Below are 13452 nucleotides of genomic sequence, written 5' to 3'. Positions count from 1 at the left end.
TGATATTAATACGGAACATATAACAGTATCTGTTCAATTATCTGGAAGTGTTTGAATTATTAATGTCTATTTTAGTTAATTGTATATCATATAAATGTGTGCATTATTCTCTGTGATTATCAGCAGTATTCAGGAATCATTTCAATTCTGTATTTATGTGCATTTGGTTTTAATGCTCATGGACAAACTATTTAAGTGATATACATGTGCCTGTTTTTATATAGGCCAGGTTTTTTGATTCATTAGAATTCCTGTTCTGGATAGAAGATGGCGAGCCACCCAGTTTGAATTGGTGACCTTCAATTGGTTTGTGCAGAACGTCCTTACATCCAGTATTCGGTAGGACTGTACAAATACGATCTATGGAATTATCTTTCTAGGAACTTTATTTACTTGGAATCTAAAGGAACTAGTGAATTGGAACTGATCTGAGCTCAGCAACGTGAACTGAATGGACAGAACTGGATCCTTCATTCACCCAGTAATACACCTACAGTATACTAATAAAACACACACACACACACACACACACACACACCTGTTATTGTTATTGAGTTTTATGTATTTGTTGTTTAAATAATACAAGTGTTATTTTGTACGCAAGTGTTTGTTTTTTGTTGGTTTCAAAGCCTAAATTAATATTACAGTAAGTGAGTTGTTCATTTAGGGGATAGACCATTGTATATAATTACTGTATTTACATAAGCGAAGCTAGGGTGTACTTTCTTATAGCAGGGTTACAAAAACAAATGAGGAGATTGTTTAAACTACTGAAATTGATTGGAGATCAATTAAACTCAAGGAATTGTAACAACAGCTGCGTAGGCTTAGGAAAAACCCTTACCTGTGTGTCTATTCAAAACAAAGCTTTGATTTGCAAGGGAGCATAAATAATGGACTGTGGAGCATTGGGAAAAGTTCACATGGTCTGATGAGTCCAGATTTACCCTGTTTCAGAGTGATGAACACATTAGCGTAAGACGGATGAAGTGATGCACCAATCATACTGTAGTGCCTACCGTACAAGCCTGTGGGGGCATTGTTATGATCTGGAGTTGTTTCTAGGTTTAGCAATGTTATGTGCCCAAATAATTAGGTCAGCTTACTACCTGAATATATGGAATGACCAGGTTTTTCCATGAATGGATTTTTTCTTTTCTGATGAGTGTAATTTTCCAAAATGACAATGCCAGGATTCATCGGGATCAAGTTGTAAATAAGTCTCTCAAGAAGCATAAGACTTATTTTTCACACACTAGACACCAGATCAGGTCCAGATCTAAACCCCATTGAGAACTTTTGGGATTTCACAGAGAAGTCTTTATGCAGCAGTTTGATTCTCACATCAATACAAAATCTTGAATGAAAGATCTTGAATGAAATTTTAAAGAAATTAATGAAATGCTGGAGTGAAATAAAGGTTGTGTCATTGCATAAACCGAAAATGATGCCATGGTCATGAAGCAAAAGAAAAAGGCAGTCCAATTTTAAAGTGTGTGATGATGTAGAACATCACCTACAGTAACTTGTGGGGTTCTTGTGGGGGCCCAAATAGCATGAAATAGAAAACTAGTGTGCTAGGGTGTACAATTATTTGTTCCACAGTCCAAGTAATACCCTTGAACAGGAGTCAGAGGGAAATAATTTAGGATTCCGTGTTTAGAGGCTAGTTAGCTTTAAAGCTTGTGTTAGCCGAAAACAAACCAACATGGATGGTGTAGAGGAAATTAAAATTACTAAGGAGACAGAGTGTTACAGAGAAGTTATGGGCTTATCCAAAAGTATTGAAACAGCAAGAAGGGTTTATTTTTTATTTATTTTTTTTAGAAATAATAATATTTGAAGTCAAAAGAAGTACAGAGAAGGTAATAAAGAGTTGCATTGTGTCTTTGTAGATTTAGAGAAAGCGTACGACAGGGTGCCGTAAGAGGAGCTGTGGTGTTGTATGAGAAAGTCTGGAGTGGCAGAGAAGTATGTTAGAGTGGTGCAGGACATGTATGAGAGCTGTAAGACCGTAGTGAGATGTGCTGTAGGTGTGACAGAAGAGTTTAAGGTGGAGATGGATCTGCATCAAGCGGCTCTAAGCCCCTTTTTGTTTGCTTTGGTGATGGACAGGTTGACAGATGAGGTTAGACAGGAGTCTTCATGGACTTTAATGTTTGCAGATGACATTGTGTTTTGTAGCGAGAGCAGGGAACAGGTGGAGGAAAATTTGGAGAGGTGGAGGTACGCTCTGGAAAGCAGAGGAATGAAGGTTAGCTGCAGCAAGATGGAATACATGTGTGTGAATGAGAGAAACCCAAGAGGAATGGTGAGGCTTCAGGGAGCAGAGATAAAGAAGGTGCAGGACTTTAAGTACTTAGGGTCAACGGTCCAAAGCAATGGAGAGTGTGGAAAGGAAGTAAAGAGGCGGGGATAGGCAGGTTGGAATGGGTGGAGAAAAGTGTCAGGTGTGTTGTGCGATAAAAGAGTATCAACGAGAATGAAAGGAAAGGTGTACAGGACAGTGGTGAGACCAGCGATGCTCTACGGCTTAGAGACAGTGGCGCTAAAGAAAAGACAGGAGGCAGAGTTGGAGGTAGCAGAGCTGAAGATGTTGAGGTTCTCCTTGGGAGTGACAAGGATGGATAGGATCAAGAATAAGTTTATCAGAGGGACAACCCATGTTACATGTTTTGGAGATAAAGTCAGAGAGGCCAGATTGAGGTGGTTTGGACATGTTCAGTGAAGAGATGGTGAATATATCGGTAGAAGGATGCTGAGGTTGGAACTGCCAGGCAGGAGGTCTAGAGGAAGACCAAAGAGGAGATTTATGGATGCAGTGAGAGAGGACATGAAGTTAGTTGGTGTGTGAGAAGAGGATGCAGAGGATAGGGTTAGATGGAGGCAGATGAGTCGTTGTGGCGACCCCTGAAAGGGAACAGCCGAAAGACAAAGGAGAATATTGGAAGTAAAAGTTGATTTAAGCCCTGGCTTTTACCAGTAAAAATTGTACAATGGTACCTTCTATTGCAAGTAACTTGGTTTGCGAGTGTTCCGCAAGATGTGCAAAGATTTTTTAATAAATTTGAAAAGTGTATTGAGTATTGCGTAGCACGCATGCGCTTCTTGTTTTGACACCGAGTGTCACATGATCACAACAGAGCCTGTGTTCAGGTTCTCCTGTGCTGCGGCATTGTGAGTAATCGTCTCCCCTGCTCGGTTTTAGTGCGCGTCTCACACTGGTATAATCAACATCCGTGCCTGTGTGTACTGTTTACTATAACATTGTGACCACGTGTGTGCACATAAAACATATTTCATTTTGTGTTTGTATGTTTGTGGTTACAGCACGTGTGCACTGTTCATTATAACATGCGTGTGCGGGCGTGTAAAGCAAAAATAAAGATTTTTTGCTAAAGATTGCAGTGTTCCTTTTTGCAGATGCTGTGATCCTGATGTCATCATCAGTAACCTGCAGTGCTTGCTGGATCAGTTTTCAGCTAAGTGTGAAATGGCAGGGATGAGGATCAGCACCTCGAAATCTGCGGCCATGGTTCTCAGCAGGAAACCAAAGGTGAAAAAAGTTAAAGTATTTCAGGGTCTTGTTTACAAGTGGTCGAACATTGGAACGTGAGGTTGGCTGGAGAAATGGAGCAGCGAGGGCGGTATTGCAGTCACTTTACCGCACTGTCGTGACGAAAAGAGAGTTCACCCAAAAGGGTAAGCTTTCAGTCTATCGGTCGATCATTGTTCCAAACCTCACAACAGGGAGTTGTTAGAGAGGAGTTCTTGGCACGTCCAGTTTTAGGTACTGTAGAGAGTTTACACTGGCCTGGGCAATGGATTGTACCTTCATTAGAACAAATCTATACCTTTATTTCCGAAAGTGATATAAAGTGAGACTTGCAGTTCTATGCAATTTTCTAGTACTTACAGTTCCCATAGTAGGGGTCAGAGAAGACAGTAAGGTGGCTGGCACAGTAAGGTAGAAGGCAGAAGTTGTGATACAAAGAGTATAATGTGATCTTTATTATGTATCTTATACAATAGTATGGGTAGAAAATACAACGGAAAAATAAAACAAACCACAATTGAGCAAAGTAGTTCCACTTTTACAGGTTACAATTATTACTGCATAAAATATATTAATTGCTTACTTAATGGTTTAGACAGTTATTTTCATATGGACTACATGAAGCAATGTTAATAGCATACATCATTTATAAATATTCATTTGTGGAATAATAAACTTAATTTCCTTTTCCTAATTCCCTACCTTATAAAAATATTTAGTTAAAAGAAGAAATTGAGTGAAAGAAATGGCAAAGAGAACATGTAGAACAAGTAAAACAAAATGTCAACTGCCAACAAGAATGTCTCTGCTGTCAACATTTAAAGTCCTAGTTCTAGTTGTAAAATATAGGTATTAATGAAAAACTACTGTAGGCTTTTGACCTTGCTGTGACAGGTAATCAGGTTAGCAAAAGGTCCTGCTAATATATGCGTTTCTATTATAATTCCTTTTAAACATCTCTACTTGAGATATTATGCTAACAAAAATCTTGGATGAATAAACTGAAGGAAACTGAAATAAAAGAACAAACGTAGGGCTTGTTTAGAAAGAAGGTGGGCCTTGACTTTCTGCACATGAAGCAGCATCTTTGTATGACAAAAAGGACCTTGTTCATCATTTTATCTTCTGTTTTCACTGTGGTTGGAGCTCATCTGCACCATGCAACATACAGTTCATGTTTTTATGTTTCGGACAGTTATGAAAAGGACTCATAAGAGTTCCTTTAATCAGCTAAAACCAGAGGAGCCCCCCATCCCAAGTCTCTTTTAAAAACAGAAGGTTCGCAGGACAGTTTGTCTGGTCTGATCTCACAGAAAAGTCAATGTAGCACAAATTGTTAATGCTGGCTAGGCCAGAAAGATATCAGAGCATTCGCAGCTTATTGTGTATTTGTCTTAGCAGGCAAAGTTTAAGATAGTCGATCTGGCCTCCAAATTCACCAGAGCTTAACTCGACTGAGCATTTAATGAAATATGCTAATAACGTGTTAATGTTCTGATGCGAGATACCACAGCACACATTCAGAGGTCTTGTGGATTCTTGCATCAAGGTGTCTGAGCTGGTTTTACGGTTTTAATGTTATGCCATTCGGTGTATAGTAAACCAATGTAAAATTTGTTTGCTTTTGTTTGTTTTATCTGTATTCCACCTTTTTGCTTAAGCCCTGTGGTTAAAATGTTTATTGGACTTCACACAGATCACAGACTGGATAATTGTCGGTTTGGATTAAATGAACTTTCTGAATTGGATACTCTGCAGACAACCATACACACAATTCTCATCCCTGTTATGCTTGCACTTAGAGCATACTTTATTGCAGAATCATTTGTAAAGTTAATTAGTTTAGGAGGAAGTGATTACATGTAAAAGCAAATAACCTTTGAAAGTTTTATGGAAAAAAGTTATCACAGCAGTTGCCTAAAAACATGCAAACATAAAGCATATACTTGTGTGCTTTATCATCTTCATGTTTGTCACGTAAAATTTTGGTCTGATTCCTTTTTATGTTGAAGAGTAAGTACATACAACACCATGTACTCATCCTCTGATGGCTACTTCCAGCAGGATAATGCACCATGTCACAAAGCTTGAATCATTTCAAATTGGTTTCTTGAACATTACAATGAGTTCACTGTACTAAAATGGCCCCCACAGTCACCAGATCTCAACCCAATAGAGCGTCTTATATATATATATATATATATATATATATATATATATATATAAAACTCTTTATATAAATACAGTATATTATATCTTAGTCAATTCTGTTGTAGTATGGTTGTCTTCCTGATTTATTTATTTTTTGACCACACTATACATGGTTGATGATCTGTAATTGCATTTTCTATTGACCGTACAGAAGGCACAGAGAGAATAAGGAAGATAAAGTTTAATGTTGAAAACAGCAGAACAAACAAGACAGTAAAATTATGTAACAGAAAGCTGTTGTTTCAGAAGATTGGTTGTTTAATGGACGCAGTTAGATAGCAAAAGAGTTGCCTAGGTAATTGCTGGCATATTAAACAGTAGATTGCTTAATGGAACGGTTGAAGTTGTAAGAGTGACTGCTCATGATGACAGATGGCAGGTAATGTATGCAGAACTCACAGGAGCATCAACAATATTCCTGTCCTTACCCTTGCTTTAAGCCTTTGAAGGGGTAGAAATAGAGCAGGCATTAGAGGAGGATGGCCAATAATATAATGGGTCCATCCCCCTTTAGGTATACAGCACTATTGTGTCTATGTCTGGAGCTCACTGAAAACCCAAGTCTGAAAGGCACGGTTGCTACAGGAATCGACCATTTATCAGCACTACAAAAATATATATAAAACTTCCAGTCACTCCCAGTCATTCTCTATACCACTAATCCTATACAAGGTTAAGGGAGGCCTGAATACCTCCAAAGTCCAATGTTGATGCTCCCTAACTAACTGAAGCCTTTTTTCTGATTAGCCTTACTAACAAGTGTATTATATAATAAGGGAAAGATGCACAAAAGAGAGCATAAAGAATGAACTGTGGAGCATTTGGGAAATGTTCTGAGTCCAGATGAGTCCAGATTTACCTTGGTTAAAGCTTTGGACTACAGTTCTGGAATGTTTCAGGTTCGAGCCACACCACCACCACCTGGAGCAAGGCCCTTAAGTCACTTTGGATAAGGGCAACTAATATTTCTATTGGTCAGATCGAGGTTCAGCAATGTTATGTGCCCAAAAAATAAGGTCGGCTGACTACCTGAATATATTGAATTACCAGGTTTTGACTGGAGGTTAATAGATTTTTTTTCTTTCATGATGAGTCAAATTTTCCAAGCTGACAATGCCAGGATTCATCAAGCTTAAATTGTGAAAAAGTGGCTCATGGAGAATGAGACTTTATTTTCATACATAGTTTGGCCACCACCTGAACCCTGAGTCCAGACCTGAACCTGATTTTATAGAGAAGGCTTTATGCAGAGTTCCGACTCTCACATAATCAATACAAGATCTTTGAGAGAAATTAATGAGATGCAGGACTGAAACAAAAGTTGTGATGTTACATAAAGTGGAAATGATGCCACAGGCATAAAGCAAAAAGCAAAGGACAGTCCAATATTAAAGTGTTTTTTTGTTGTTGTTGCTGTTTGTTTTTTTGTTTTTGGCTGGGCAGTGTGTGTGTATATATATGTAGCCCAAAAGATTTTTACACACTTTAACAATTGCGATTTATGACTTAAAAAAAAAAAAGTTGTTGAATTTTGGCAGCAATGTGACGTATTACATTTCTTAAAAATATATATATATATATATATATTGTATATTTTTTTATATTTTTTTTTTTAACATGCAATGTTCATGTTTAAACATGAAGCATAAGGCTATATTTTAACACTGAACTATTAGATCATCCTACCCTTAAATATTGTCATGTTTCTTTTATTTATTTATATATTTTTTGGGAATATAATAACAGCCCACTCCCCACAGAAAAAAAATATTTTAAGTTTCCAAATTTTTTCATCCTTCTTAATTTTGTTTTACATCCTTGCAATTTTTATCTGTAGGCTACCTCTGGACAAAAAGACGCAACTCCCATTCCTGTTATGCATGCAGTTAGCTGATGCTTTATTCATTGCAAAGCAAATAAGTAGGTTTAGAAATATTAAAAAAAAAACAGCAGTTGATCATATCACATGCAAGGGTTAAGTGCACCAGCACCAAAACTCCTTTACCGCATCATCTGCATAATTGCATGCTTAAGACTTGGTGCGATTCTTCAAACTGAAGAGAGGCGACTGGGGGAAAAGCTGGAATTAGTCAAGATATTTTCTAAATAGCTGTAAAAAGTATAGGTGAAAAGAATAGTCATATTTCTGCACATATTACTATTCATATTACATTTACCCATTTGGCAGACAATTTACAAGTGACAAAAGTGCTTTGAAGATTCCATCTTGGATAGATCCTTGTACTGGGTGACTAGGTTCTGGATTACTAACTAAGTACCAGTAAAACACTGTTGAGAAGGTTTGGGTTTTTTTTGGTGGGGGCTGGGGGGCTGGGTGGTCACATGGCTGCTCAATTTGTCATATGTGGGAGAAATCGACTTCTCAAAATTCTCCAAACTCAATATGCAAGGATACTTCAGACCAATCTTGAACATAGCTGTTAGGCGATGACTAAGCAACAGTACTGTGTAAAAAGAAAAGAAAAAAGCAACTCAATGCATTTAGGCATGTACAGTATACATGGTCAAGATGAAGTTTAAATTGAGCATCAGAATGGGGAAGTACGAGTATTTAAATGACTTTGAATGTGATGTGGTTGTTGGTGCCAGACAGGCTAGTCAGAGTATTTCCAAAAATGCAATCTACTGGGATTTTTTAAACATAATCATGTCTAGCGTTTGCAGAGAATGGTCTGGAAAAGTTCTCTGGGTTGTTGTCGCCTCAGTGATGCCAGAGGTCAGAGGAGAATAGCTAGATTGGTTCAAGTTGTTGGAAAGGCAACAGCAACTCAAAAAACTTCTTCTTACAACCGAGATATGCCAAAGAGCATGTCTGAATGGACAACACATTAAACCTTGAAGCAGATGGACTATAAGATTAGAAGACCACACCAGGTGTCGCTCCTGTCATCTAAGAACAGGAAGCTGAGGCAATAGTCGGCATGGGTGCATCAAAATTGGACAATGTATGATTGAAAAAATGTTGGCTGGGCTGATGACTCTTGATTTCTGCTGCAACATTCAGATGGCACAGTCAGAATTTGGGACAAACAACATGGATCCATCCTTCCTCATATCAACAGTTAAGGTTGGTGGTGGTGTAATCGTGTGATGAATATTTTCTTGGCAGACTTTTGGCCACTTAAGACTAGTTTTGAGACTCATTTTGCAACATGCCAACAGGTGGCATGTTAGTGTTGTCACGAGCCAGTTTGATCAACCCAGCACATCTAAGTCATAACTCCTGCCAATACACTCTGCGCCAATGGCGAGAGCACACCTGTTACCAATTTGGCAATCAGCCAGGGACTTTAAAAGTAATGCAGAGAGCTCCTCACCTTGCCGATGTATCTTACTACGTGCCTCTTGTCTTGTTTCTTCGTGAAATTTCCTAGCGTCCTGGATTTGTGTTTTCGACTTTGCCTGTTTTGGATTTCGCTTTTGTGCTTCGCCCTCCGGATTTGCTCGCTTTGGATTCGTCTATGTGTATGACCGTGTCTGTTTATCTACTTCGAGTTTGGATCACGTTTTGGATCTTGTAACTTCTCTCGCGGCTGGATTACTGGTCACCAATTTCGCCTGCCTCTCCGACCTCGACTTGCACTATTCCTCTCAAGCTGTGTGTGTGCTTGCGTGCACTTCCGCGTTCGCGGAGATCGGACGAAGGAGTTTTATCAACACGAGCGGGGATTCACTTTCTGACAGACACAAACTCCCAAAACACCAAACACTGCATTTACACACGCAAATTCTCATCCTCCACCCACGCATCACAGGAGACTCCCGCTTCACCTTCGCCTTCTGGACCCCCCTACGTCATCGTCCCGCCTCTTTTTGCGTCACAGGAGATTCCCCATTCATCCCGTTTTCTCACAAGCACCTTATTCTCCCCTTCTCCTATCTCTTCTACATGTTGAAACTCCCTTGTGCTTCTCAATGAAGAAAGAAACACTATTAGTCTGCTATTGGGTTCACCCTTCTTCAGTCCCGCGCCTGACAGTATACATCGGCCATGACGAACCTAGCAGACTTAGAGCAGTTAAGGTTACTGATACACTCTCCTCCATCTCCACACAGCTACAAAAACTTTAGGCCAGCCCCCCCTCGGCGCCAGCACAGACCCAGCGTCATGAACCTCGACTCCCTAACCCACAGCCATATAGTGGCGAACCTGGAACCTGTCGTTTCTTCTTGTCACAATGCTCTCTGTTGTTAGAGCTCCAAGCCTCCTCTTTCCCCACTGAGCGTTCAAGAGTGGCATATGTGATCACACTCCTCACTGACCGAGCCCGCGAATGGGGAACTGCGGTCTGGGACGCCAATGACCCATGCTGCTCCAGCTTCAAATCATTTACTGAGGAGATGAAAAGGGTGTTCGACCGCTCTCACACCGGCAGGGAGGCTGCCAGACAGTTATTGGAGCTTCGCCAGGGCTCACGGTCTGCCTACGACTACGCTATTGAGTTCCGTACGCTGGCGGCATCGGCAAACTGGGATGCTCAGGCGCTTTATGACGCCTTCCTCCACGGCCTCTCTGAGAACGTTAAGGATCACTTGATCAGCCAGGATCTTCCCACTGATCTTAACGGCCTGATGGAATTAGCTGGGTGCACGGACGCTTGACACATAGGCGTCGCACTCGGGCTCCACTCTTCCATCCTGGACCTAGCCCTTCCGCCTCCTCACAGTTGTCTCCGAGCCCTGTCTCATTGCTAAGTCCTAGTTCAGGCTCAGAACCCATGCAACTGGGTCGAACCCGGATTTCCCCAGAGGAGCGTCAGCGGAGGCTCCAATCAGGTTCTTGTCTTTATTGCGGCCAGTCTGGTCATTATCGGCTCCACTGTCCACTAAAAGTCCAGCCCCTCCGGTGAACCTAGGGACTCTGGAGGGGCCAGTTTTCATCCGTTCCCCTAGCTCGCGGCCACTCCTGTCAGCTATTATCGTAGCTCAAGATAAGCCTCACATAATCCCCGCATTAATTGATTCCCGTTCTGACCAGAATTTGATCTCTGCATCAAAGGTTAAGGACCTTAATCTTCCTACACTAGCCCTGAACCAACCATTAGCTGTTCGAGCCCTGGATGGGACCCCATTGCCTGTCATTACCCAACGCACAGCTCCGATAACCTTGCGAATTTCTGGCAATCACTCTGAAGAGACCTCCTTTCTCGTAATGGATAACGCCCACTCGCCCTTGGTTCTCTGACGCCCTTGGTTGACCCGTCATAATCCCCGTATCGACTGGGTCAAAAACACAATTCAAGAATGGAGTCCTTCGTGTCTTTTGTCCTGTCTCAAGTCAGCTCACTGTCCCTCAGCCACATCCTCTAGCGAGGAGGAGTTCCCTGACCTCTCAGTTGTCCCTCCTGACTATGCCGACCTCAAGCAGGTCTTCAGCAAATCGCGGGCTCTCTTCCTACCACCTCACAGACCTTATGACTGTGCCATTGACCTCCTACCAAGTACAACCCCCCCTAGGGAAAGACTATATTCTCTGTCATCTCAGGAGAGGGAGGCCATGGACAAGTACATCTCTAAATTTCTGGCCGCTGGGATCATTCGTCCTTCCTCGTCTCCTGCTGGGGCCGGATTCTTCTTTGTGGCCAAAAAAGACAAGACGCTACGGCCGTGCATCGACTATCGAGGTCTAAACGAGGTAACTATAAAGAACCGCTACCCTCTCCCGTTGATGTCTACGGCCTTCGACCTCCTGCAGGGAGCCAACGTCTTCACAAAGCTCGACCTGCGAAACGCTTACCATCTGGTCAGGATTAAAGAGGGTGATAAATGGAAGACGGCATTTAACACCCCGTCGGGACACTACGAATACCTGGTAGTGCCCTTCGGTCTAGCTAACGCCCCAGCGGTTTTCCAATCCTTGGTAAACGACGTTCTCAGGGATTTCCTAAATATCTTCGTGTTTGTTTATTTAGATGATATCCTGATTTTCTCACGTTCCTTGGAAGAACACCGAGTGCACGTTCGCCAAGTCCTCCAGAGACTCCTGGAAAATCAATTATTTGTAAAGGCGGAGAAGTGCGAATTTCATCGCCGCACCATCTCCTTCTTAGGCTTTATTATAGCCCCGTCTCGGATTCAGATGGACCCAGCCAAGGTAAAGGCGGTGACCGACTGGCCAAGACCATCCACCCGAAAGGACCTCCAGCGCTTTCTCGGGTTCGCCAACTTTTATCGTCGGTTCATCCGCAACTACAGCTCAGTAGCAGCCCCACTCCTTACCCTTACCTCCACCAAGATTCCTTTTCAGTGGTCAGATCAGACGGAGTACTCCTTTTCCAAACTAAAGAGACTATTCACCTCAGCACCCATCCTCACACAACCAAATCCTTCCCTCCAGTTCGTGGTGGAGGTAGACGCCTCAGACTCTGGTGTTGGGGCAGTGCTCTCTCAAAGAACCTCAACAGACGGTAAATTGCACCCCTGCAGCTTTTTCTCTCATCGGCTTTCCGCCCCAGAGAAGAACTATGGTATCGGTGACCGGGAGCTACTGGCCATAAAACTGGCGCTTGAGGAATGGAGACACTGGCTCGAGGGGACAGAAGTCCCATTTCTCATTTGGACGGACCACAAGAACCTTGAGTATCTCAGGTCAGCCAAGCGACTGAACGCTTGACAGGCCAGATGGTCTTTATTTTTTTTCTCGTTTTAACTTCTCCCTATCCTTCCGACCAGGTATTAAAAACGTTAAACCCGATGCCCTTTCTCGTCAGTTCGACTCGGTTGCAGATGAGGTTCCAAAATCTATCATCCTGCCATCACACTGTCTCATTGGGGCTACCTCTCTTGACATTGAAGCCGTGGTTAAGCAAGCGTTGGACCAGGAACCCAGCCCTCCAGGGGCTCCACCGGGCAAACTATTCGTACCTCAGGCCATTCGCCCCGAAGTCCTGCAATGGGGCCATAGTTCACTTTTGGCCTGTCATCCTGGTGGGTCTCGCACCCTCGCCCTTGTCCAGCAACGCTTCTGGTGGCCCTCGGTCAGAGAGGACACTCGACAGTTTGTCAACGCATGCGACGTCTGCACTCGGAACAAGTCCAGCAATAAGCCACCCGCAGGTCTTCTCAGACCACTTCCAGTGCCCCACAGACCCTGGTCACATATCGCTCTAGACTTCGTCACAGGACTCCCAAATTCAGAAGGCCACACCTGCATTTTAACCATTGTGGATCGCTTCTCCAAAGCTGCACACTTTGTCCCCTTGACCAAACTTCCCTCAGCCAAGGAAACTGCGGAACTTCTCATCCTGCATGTGTTTCGTCTCCATGGCATCCCCTGGATGCCATGGAGACGAATGGATATTGTCTCTGACCGCGGACCCCAGTTCTCTGCCCAGTTCTGGAGGGCTTTCTGCAAGCTCGTCGGGGCGTCCCCCAACCTCTCCTCCGGGTATCACCCTCAGACCAACGGCCAGACTGAGAGAGCCAATCAGGACTTAGAAACAGCTATTCGATGCATGACAACCAAGGACCCACACTCCTGGAGCCGAATGTTACCATGGATTGAATACGCTCATAACTCGCTACCCACAGCTTCTACGGGCCTTTCACCATTTCAGTGCAGTCTGGGCTACCAGCCCCCCTTGTTCCCGTCACAAGAGGAGGAGGTAGCAGTCCCCTCAGCCCAAGCCTTCATACGCCGTTGCAGGAGGACCTGGCTACGGGCA

The sequence above is a fragment of the Clarias gariepinus genome, chromosome 9 (assembly GCF_024256425.1).
Source record: "Clarias gariepinus isolate MV-2021 ecotype Netherlands chromosome 9, CGAR_prim_01v2, whole genome shotgun sequence".
Classification (NCBI taxonomy): Eukaryota; Metazoa; Chordata; class Actinopteri; order Siluriformes; family Clariidae; genus Clarias; species Clarias gariepinus.
The sequence above is the reverse complement of the archived record's forward strand: the minus strand, read 5'-3'. Positions refer to the sequence as shown.